At 45.5% G+C, this 10,605-nt stretch overlaps 1 protein-coding gene across 1 annotated transcript in view; it reads left to right on the forward strand.

The window, feature by feature from the left end:
* Positions 1-5,905: 5,905 nt before the first annotated feature.
* plaub (plasminogen activator, urokinase b) overlaps positions 5,906-10,605 on the forward strand; it is a 122,123-nt gene continuing 117,423 nt past the window's right edge. The window contains exon 1 of the mRNA XM_067429780.1: positions 5,906-6,446. The gene's annotated coding sequence lies outside the window, so the exon portion shown is untranslated. The remainder of the gene's footprint in view (positions 6,447-10,605) is intronic.

Raw genomic sequence — 10,605 nt, forward strand, 5'->3', positions numbered from 1 at the left:
GAACTCGCATTGCGTCATCGTAGATGACACATCGGGGAACAAGTACCCACTAGTCCTGGCCTATCTCGAGCCCCTTGGTATGGACCGAAGTGCATACTCAGGAGGCGAGCACCCTGGCACCTGGCGTCGCCGGGAAGTGCAGACTGTAAAGTCTAATGGTCTGACTTCCACCACTGGGCAGACCTCTTCAGATAGATCCTCAATGCCCGTACCGGGCAGAGGAGGTGAAGCCTGCCCTCATCTGCCGTCACATGAGGCGGAGGATGGAATGCCTGGAGAACCACAGACCATACCGTGTTAGATGGCACTTTGGGTACGTACACGGGGTCGGACGCAAGATGGCCTTCACTCCGCCCGGGGCAAACTCCAAGCAATTTGGCGTGACTGCCAATGCCTGGAGGTCCCCCACTCTCCTCAGAGATGTGATGGCAAGGAGAAAGGCAACCCTAAGCGTGAGGTTCTTGGCCTCGGCCAGCTCCAGTGGCTCAAAAGGGGCCTAGCCAACCCTTCAAGCACTACTGCCAGATCCCAGTTGGGATCCTGGAATGAGCCACAGGCCTCATCCTCCGTCCTCGGAGGAATCGTACAATCAAATGGTGCCTCCCCAGAGGTCCCTCACCTAACGGTGTGTGGAAAGCGCCTATCGCTGCCACATACACCTTAAGTGTGGACGGGGTAAGCCAGGCAGAGAACCGATATTGGAGAAACTCCAGTACTGAAGCCACTGTGCAGTTAACTGGGTTTACCTCACGGACCCTACACCAAGTGGAAAACACCTTCCACTTAAGGTTGTACAGCCTCCTGGTGGAAGGAGCCCTAGAGCTGAATAGGGTCTCGATGACGCGTGCTGACAGACTCTCCTCTATGAGCTGTGCCCCCTCAGGGGCCAGACCCATAGGTTCCATAACTCTGGCTGGGGGTGGCCTGAGTCAGCAGATCCCTCCTCAAAGGAATCCGCCATGAAAAGTCATCTAGCAGATCTAAGATGTCGGAGAACCCTACTCTGGACGGCCACTGGGGTGCTAACAATAGCAGGCAGATGCCTTCCCAGCGAACCCGCTCCAGAACTCGAAATGCGTACAGACGCAGCCTCGGCCACGTCTGTGACATGGCATCCAGGCCCAATGGAGCCGGACGCCTGAGGGAGAACCACAGTAGTCAGTGGGACGTCTCTTGAGACGCAGATCCACTTCCACCTGGCCAAACCTCTCGCATATGGCCTCCACCACCTCTGGATGGAGACGCCAATCCCCAGGCCTCAGCCCCTGCCTCGACAGGATGTCTGCTCCCTGATTCTGGTCCCCAGGGATGTAAACTGCCCTGAGTGACAACAGTTTCCCTTGGGACCACAGGAGGACCTGATGCGCCAGTCTGCACAGAGGGCGCGATCTCAGACCCCCCTGACGATTTAGATACGATACCACGACAGTGCTGTCGGATCGTATCAGGACATGGTGGCCACGGAGGTCCGGGAGAAAGCTCCTCAGAGCCTTCTAGACCACCAGCATTTCCAGGCAGTTGAAGTGCCAGGATGAATGCCGGGTCCCCCACGGACCTCTCAAAGAGCAGCCTTCCATGACCGTGCCCCAGCCAGTAAGGGGTGCATCTGTTGAACGGTTTTCCGACAACATGATGCTCCTAATACTAGCCCTAGGGACAGAAACCAAGGTTTATTCCATATGACGAGGGAACGAAAGCATCTGTGCGTTACCCTGATCATACGGAAGGGCATACCCAGCAGTCTCTGGAACTGCTTAACAGTGAGGCTGCGGCCTAGCTCTACTGGCTCCAGAATAAGCCAGTCGTCGATATAATTGAGTACATGATGCCCTGGAGTCTAAACAGAGCCAGAGCTGCATCCATGCACTTCGTGAAGGTGCGGGGTGAAAGAGCTAGGTCGAATGGAGAACCCGATATTGGTATGCTTCGCCCCCGAAAGCGAACCTCAGGACCTCCTGTGGGCAGGAAGGATGGGGATACGGAATATGCGTCTTTAGATCCATCGTGACGAACCAGTCCTCGAACTGGATCTGCTCACGATGGGATAGTGAGCATCTTGAACCTGAATCTCCTCAGAGAACGGTTCAAGTACCTCGGATCTAATAATAGACGCACCCCTCCATCCTCTTTGGGAACCACGAAGTAGCGACCGTAAAAGCCGGACCCCCTGTCTGGCGGAGGAATACATTATGTAGCCTCCTCTACCATCAGGGAGCACACTTCCTGTTCCATAACCTGCCACTGGGCTGGGCACACCACTATTCAGGCCACACCGATGAACCCCGGTGGTAGAACGCTAAACCGCAGTCCGTACCCTTTGCCCACAGTACACAGGGCCCCAGCAGATATATTCGGGAGCATAACCATGCGCCGAGATATTCTACTAGGGAACCAGCCTCTCAAGGCTGGTCTCTGGTACCCACCGAGCCTCCTGCCCGACCCCCTGAAGCGGCCACCCGGCAGGGCTTAGTCGGGGAGGATTTCCGGTGTGCGAACGCGTTCGCTGCCCAGCTGCAGTCTTTCTAGAGGCGGCTAGAGCAGCATGTGTTCGCTGGAAGTCAATGTGGCCCGAGCGTCGTAGACGGCGGATCGCAGGATCGACTTCCAGCCAGCCGGCCACTGGGCTGGGCACACCACAATTCAGACCACACCGATGACTGGTATTGGAACACTGAACTGCAGTCTGTACCCCTTTGCCCACGGTACACAGGGCCCAAGCAGATATGTTCGGGAGCATAACCATGCGCCGAGATATTCTACTAGGGGAACCAGCCTCCCAAGGCTGGTCTCTGGTACCCACCGTGCCTCCTGCCCGACCCCCTGAAGCGGCCACCCGGCAGGGCTTAGTCGGGGAGGATTTTCGGTGTGCGAATGCGTTTGCTGCCCAGCTGCCGTCTTTCTAGAGGCGGCTAAGGCAGCATGCGTCCGCTGGAAGTCAATGTGGCCCGAGCGTCGTAGACAGCGGATCGCAGCATCGACTTCCATAAAACTCCACAGAGGAGGCGACCTCGATCGCTCCCCGGGAGAGGGGCTTCATCTGACTCGACAGGGCCGCTTAGGGCGGCCACCGTGAATCCTTAGATGAAAAAGCCCTGTGAACACAATTTGGATGATAGGTTGATAATCTAACTCCTCAAAGTCAGATAAATCCCATTTAATTCCTCAGAATTAAATGCCCCTAATCACCCCTCAAGTGAACATGGTCTGAATGATAAGCTGAATGAACATATCCAACTCCTCAAAGTCAGATAATGTTTCATTTTTAATTCCTCAGAATTAAATGCAGCCATAATCTCCAGACGATACTTTTTAAATATGTATTTAACAAATCGCCATCTACATGCTGCCTCAGCAACGCGAGATTCGACTTGTTTACAACATATTTGGCTTTCATCCCTCGAGATGAAAAACCACAGGCGCGAGGCTGAAACACTCGAAAATGCACGGCTGTGCGCTGCGAGATATCTCTCAACAAACACAGCCAGCACCCTCAGGCGCTGACTGCATGCCTCGCGCCAAACAGTATCACATGTACACCGCGTGTGTGATCGCTTGTGTTCACTTGATAGCGTGTGTTCACTTTTGTTGCAGACCCGTAATCCACGCGCTGCCTCGACAACGCGCGATCGAGCCTTGCATTAAGAGGTGGCGAGCTCTCTTCTATTCACTCCGTCGACGCTGAGCACATCTAATTCCTTGGAATCAGATCGCTCAAGCATCTGGTTCTCCACTCCGGGGAAGAGCCGCATCGCGGGCTTCCGCACGGGAACGGAGAACACCGGGTTACTACAGGCAGCCCCCTTGGGGACTGCCCGAGCGCCCCTATTTTATGAATTAAGCAGCGTGTTTGTTGCTTACGTCACCCGCCTCGATGCTAAGCACATCTAACTCCTCAGAATCAGACGGCTCAAGCATCGGGTTCTCCACCCCGAGGGAAGAGGCCGCAGCGCGGGCTTCCACGCGGGGACGGAGAACATCCGAACTGTCAGCATGGACTGAGAAAGTGCCTCAGCAGCCCCAAGACCCGCTGACAAGTTCATTTGCGAGCCCGCTGAACTGCCGCCGCGCTGCCTCAACAGATGCGGGACAGAACTAAGAGGCTCACGAGCCTGCCACATAATACTTATTGGACAAACAACACCAAATAGACAAACGATCAACACAGAGCGCAACCGCTGAAGAGCAGAAGCTGTGTATGCTTGTGCCGGCGTCCCTTTATACCTCCGGGTATGCTGTCACTCATTACGTCATGACGCAACACCAATCAAGATTGGGCTTTTTCAAATGACTTAGCGTCACGCCGAGGGCGTTCGAAAGAACAACGAGCAAAAACAAATTAAGCGCACTAACCATAAAGTTCTTCTGAATTATTACCCACGTCGTGCTGTCTCTTCTTTCATGAATATTTTCCTCAAGCCATTTCCAAGAACACTTTCAGATTAAGAAAGATTAAAAAGTTGAGGTTGGTTCCTAAATTAGATTGATTTAACTAAAATGAATAAGTTGGTAGTGTGTCTTTTGGATCAACTTGTAAAACTTTGTTCACAGAACACATATTTTAAAGGTTATACAAAAATTATTGGGTTAGGTTGGCTACACAAATTAAACGGTTCAACTTTTTTGAAGTTGGGTTTTTTAGGTAAACTGGACACAAAAGTAATTACAAGCTTTTCAATACACACATTATAAAAATGACCATGAGGCTAAAGCCTAAAGGGAAAGTAAAGAAAGCTAACACCTCCCAAGTTAAGTAATAAATATCTAGTTTAATGTAAGATTACTTAAGTAGTTCCATTTAACTAACAGTGTTATATTATGTTCTGCAAACATCTTAAATACTATTATGCAAGATATTGTACTCAATTTAAAAGTTTATGCCATAAGACATAAAACATTTTAAAAGATCATTATTTGACATTAAATATATATCATTCATTCAAGTTAATAAGTTAATGATATTTTATTGTGTTATTCTTGACAAAGAAGTTGTAACTCAGTTGTATTGCTAGTTTTTGTCGAATAAACTTGTCAAATAAACCAGACTGAATATATGAATGTCTGAACAAGCAATACACCAAAGGAAAGAACAGACCGTCTGCTTTAAAAAGAAGAAAACTGTGCATGCATTTTTTTTTTTATCAACAATTGAACATGGGTCATTTTCTTACATTTAAATAAAAAATAATAATAATTAAAACATTTTAAACAAAAAACTGATAAAATCATATTTTTGTCAACGAAAAAGTCTGGATCTGATTCAAAATGATGATCAAACCCACAAAGCTCCACAGTCCTATAACTCGTCCTGAGTCGACATTTTAGTAATGTTATATTTATGAAAATATGATATAAATAAGAAACCCAAAACCACTGGCCATGGCAATAGACAATATGCATGTCAAATGTTGCACATTGTTTTGTGGGACTAAACTAAAAGTGTGTCAGGACACTCATCAGAGGAACAAGGAACAGCATCAGAGAAGCACACAGACAAGAGGCCTCAGATTCCTTCACTTGGTCTGGGACAAACTCATCTGTGGACAGGGAATATAATCCAATGAAATCAGAAAATCATAAATCATCAGAAACCTTTATTACAAATGATTAAAATGACAGAAATGTTCACCTGTGTTCCCTCAAGACCACACCAGAGGACCCATGGATATGGAAGCACTGTCATGGAAGTCCAGAGACCTGCCCTCTCTCCGCTGGTGTCCAGAGGCACAGTCCTGATGGAGGAAAGAGCAACATCCAGCTGTGTGAATCCCTGTTAAATATCACTGAACTAACATGAGACAAAGGAGAGTCTCCTGCAGAGGGCAGCCTTGAACATTAAGAGCCAGATTTACTAACAGATAGAGCCAACACAAAACCTTATTTGGATTTTTAAAAAACTACTGTCAGGATTTACTGAAGACTCACAGTGAAGAATTATTGATCAAAAGGTGTGGATACTGTTATTTTTGCTGCTGCATGCAGAATTTCTCGTTCAGATACAAAATTGATGAAATAAATCATGTAATGTGATTTATTGAGATTTGCACCAGTGAACTATTATTACAATGCATAGATAACGATATGCATCACTGAGAAAAAACGACATTAACAGGAAAAAGGGTTTTTATTGGCATTAGGTGTAACATTAATCTGTCAATGAACTATACATCAGTAAACACATAGCATTCACGCTAGCATTACCCTGTGTAACCCATGGTTACTGGAGTGCAATCCTCTATTCTGCCTGTGGGTGGCGCATACGCCCCAGGTATTTTCTAAATAAAATAAAAACACTTAATTTCCTCCGGTGAAGACATTGCTAGAAAGCATCAAGGACTGGTATGGAAATATCCCATACCAAATATTGAAATATTGTGTGTCTATTAGGTTGAAAGCTGTGAGAAAGAGAGTTAAGCCGCATGATCTGCGAGCTTCTCAAGTTACCTCCGGTAAGGATGCTGATACTAACGCGAGTGTTATGTTGACTTTGCTATCACCATTATGGCACAAAATACTGTTATTCTAAAACCAATCGGAGTTGTGACCCTGATTCTTTGCTTTTTGATACCATATAGACATGGATTCAGATTGTTTTATGTTGTTTAAAATGTTCATCAAAGATCGCTAATCACGCCAGCCGCATGTTAACCTTAAACATATAAATGTGAGTTTGTATATTAGCGCTGCTGTTAGCTCAGGTAAGCTAGTAATCACTATTGTTAATCTTTGATAGTATTCACGCCGCAGATGCCTTTATACCCTGTTCTGTTGACTTAAAAGTCATTTGATTGTCTTGTTGTCAGTAAGGGTGATTTAGTTCATCTGATATGTTTATGAAGAACAGAAGTTTATTGTAACTGTTAAAAAGAATGAATATATTCAAATGTGATGTTTAAAATGTAATTAAGATACAAATAGATTTAAAAGATTAAAAACATAAATATCTGGCTTCAGAAATTTCATGATTTTATTTCTATTCTGTGAGATGGAAGTACATTATTGATCGACTGATTGTTGTTCATTGGAACTGATCTATGTTATCTGGTGTGATGTGTAACTATTCAGTTACATAATGTTTAGAGAATATATCCTTTACAATTGGTTATATTTGATCTGACATTTTGATGGAGATAAACTGATTGCATTTGAACAGAAATGAGGCAATAGTAACTAATGTATTCTGTACTGTACATATAGATTGTTTTTTTGTTTTTTTTGAGGGATTGATCATCTGAATCTGACCGTGATGGTCAGTGGCAAGCCAACCGCAGAAATCAGTGAACGGACCAAGAGCCTGGTGTGGCCAGCCGTGGCATCTTTGGAACCATCATAATCCTGTGCCTTCATTTGAAATACAGATAAGAACACACATAAATCTACCCAGGTAGTGAAAAGAACATACATAATCCAAGAAACACACACACAAGAACTTTCATGGACTCTTTCTTTGTTTAAGGTTGTTTATTTTGGTTTTATTACTGTGCGCTTGTGCACTCAGGAAGCCGGCTCCCAGCTAACAAAAAAAGGTCCCCTAAATGGCCTCAGCGAACGTCCCCCGGATGTCCATGTGTAGGGTCCTCTTGACGTCCCATGGACGTCCTCAAAGACGTCCTCTGGACATTCACGGGGACGTTCACGCGACGTCCAGCGGCCATTCGGGACGTTTATGGCACTTTCAATTTACCAGCGTTTTATTCTGTTTTATTTTGCATTTTGGCAAACCAAAGAAAACAGACACGTAGGAATTGTAACGAACAAAGTATATTTATTTTAAGTGAACAACTGTAAAGGTGATGTGCTCTTTCCATGGGTGTTTGTGTGTGTAAACCATGGTGTCCGCGCAGGCAGCTGTGTGCGCGCGCACGCGCGTCTCTGGTCGTCAGCTGTAGGGTTAGTCCCAAGGCAATTCTTCTTGTTGGTTTCTAACCTAAAACAACAAAAATTAACACATTCAGTAGTGTTATGATTTTATATGTCTAATACTAGACCTATCATCGTTTGTCTATTGAAAAAAAAACTTGATTTGGTGAGACCATGGTCCAAGTTAGCCTATATTTAGCACACATTGGAAGATAACATCAGGCCGTCCCAATTTGTCTTTTGCCTCAGTGTGTATTTACTTTGGAAAGTTCGATATTTAAGCCCTATATTTGTCAATATCAGATAAAGTCGTATCATTTCAGTTTAAAAAAGTGTTAGCATAACTTAACGTTAACGGTTTGCAGCTGTAATGTTAACTTACTACACAAAGGAAACCTTTTAAAATGTGAAATTTCCATATTTTAAACTTTACAAGGTTAAAAATAGTTATGAAAGCTAATGTCTACTAATCTAAAATTATAAATACCTTTTTGACCGATGAAAGAGAAAACTAAAAGCCGTTTCTGAGGAAATCCGCAAGACCGTTAACGGTCTCTCACTCTACGCAGCTAAGCAATGCCATGGATACGTGCTTGCGTGTACCTCAAAGAATAACGTCACACAGTTAGGCGCATTTGATCGATACTTGCATGTATCTCCCAGTGGCTATATTTCACGCGCGCGCGTGCTTGTGTGTGTGTTGTTAATGACTTTTTTGTAAATAACTTTTTTTTGAATAAAACCAGTCGCCTTCACCTGACCAACAATCTGACTAGTAAATGGGTAGGAAAATGTTATAATGTTAAAATGTCTTTCCAGGAATGTGCTTTTTCATTCTTCACGTTTTCATTGACTGCATTCATCAGTTGAAGTCGATTAATATAAGTCGATTCAGATCCTGAGATTCAACCTTATTTTCTTCATGCATGTGGAATACATAATAAATTGTAGCCTATGTTCTATTAGTATTGTTGAAGGGTATCCTGTTTAAATGTTTAAATTAGCCTATATAACTGCCGAAAACAAACTTGTTCATCTTCAATTAATGGTAATACTGATAACTTACTAAGTTACAAGAAAGTTATTTGTAATAGCTATTCAGATCATATTTTTACTAGGCCTAGTTTATTTACAATATAATATCAATCTACAAAACAAAAAACATGTTTTTTGCAAAAACTTTCCATTATCATATTTTAAGGAATGTATAAATCCCCTTTTAAATACAAAATGGGTTTATTTTAGATTTTTTTTTTCGTTTGTCTGAGTTACAAAGTGTCAGGTCTGACGATAAAAGGCAATGCATGGGCGGCTGGATTTGCAAGTGTTGTTATGGAAATTGCATGCCATTGAGGGATGAAATAGGGACGTTCGCAAACTGGCCTAAACAAAATATCCTCAAAACGTCTGCCAGCGAACGTTCCACCGCAGACCTACTGCGGACCTTAACGGATGTTCGCAACGTCCGGGGGACGTCCCCTGTTTGCTGGGCTTAGATAGGCAGGGAATGTAAATAATTTTTTCTATAATACATTTCTAAAACTTACCTGTTTTGTGTTATTTGTTCTCTGCTGACCTTTCACTACTTCAGGCTCCGTAGTCGCACCTAGAGTTTCTGATTTCAGCCCAGCTGTACTTTATAGCTAATCTAGTCATTATCGGTTACACTAAGCCTACACCTTACACCTGCCAGTACGGACAGGTCAAAGTGACATAACATTAACCAACTCATTAGAAGAGTCCTGTTTAGCCTTAAATGTCGAATTTCGTTGGAGCTGTCGTCTTGTCCCGGGTCCGACTTTGGTTTAGATTGACACAGTTGCACAGATCTCCTCCTACTTTAGGCTCTGATTCTTACAATCTTACCAGCACTCACACACATCATCAACATATTCCCCTGAAGGGTCTGCCGACAGCCATGGAGACGGATAAAATAATGTTCAACGTAATCTTCAGATACTATGGAATCCCGGAGGACATCGTGTCGGACCACGGACCGCAATTTATCTCCCGGGTATAGAAGGCCTTCCTGAAACTCTAGGTGTGACGTGAGCCTCTCGTCCGGATACCACCCGCATACTAACGGGCAGACGGAGAGGAAGATCCAGGAGATCGGCAGGTTCCTTCTGCCACGGTCACCAGAACTCTTGGAGCCAGTTCCTGGGTTGGGCCGAGTACGCCCAAAATTCTCTGTGCCAGGCTTCCACGGGACTCACACCATTCCAATGCGTACTCGGTTACCAACCCCCCTTGTTCCCCTGGTCGGGGGAACTATCGGACGTCCCTGCAGTAGACTACTGGTTCCGGGAGAGCGAGAGGGTCTGGGACACAGCTCACCACCAATTACAACGGGCCCTGCACAGACGCAAGATGGCAGCCGACCTTCGCCATTCCGCCACGCCCTCCTTACAACCTGAGCAGATGGTCTGGCTGTCAGCAAGGGACATCAGGATGCGTCTGCCAAGCAGGAAGCTCAGTCCCAGGTTCATTGGCCCCTATACCATCAAGAAGCAGATCAACCCGGTCACCTATCAGCTTCACCTGTCACCCGAACTCAGGATTTAACCTCGTGGACCAACTTCCACGTTTCACTCCTCCAACCTCTCTACCCTTCTGTTTCTCCCTCCACAGAGCCTGGCGTAGAAGAGAAGACCCCCCTCCCACTCAACGTGGAGGACGGCGCGGCATACGAGGTCAAGGAGATCCTGGACTCCCGACGTTGTGGTAGTCTCCTGGAATATCTGGTGG

Source organism: Pseudorasbora parva, chromosome 21 (genome assembly GCF_024679245.1).
Source record: "Pseudorasbora parva isolate DD20220531a chromosome 21, ASM2467924v1, whole genome shotgun sequence".
In the NCBI taxonomy this organism is placed as follows: domain Eukaryota; kingdom Metazoa; phylum Chordata; class Actinopteri; order Cypriniformes; family Gobionidae; genus Pseudorasbora; species Pseudorasbora parva.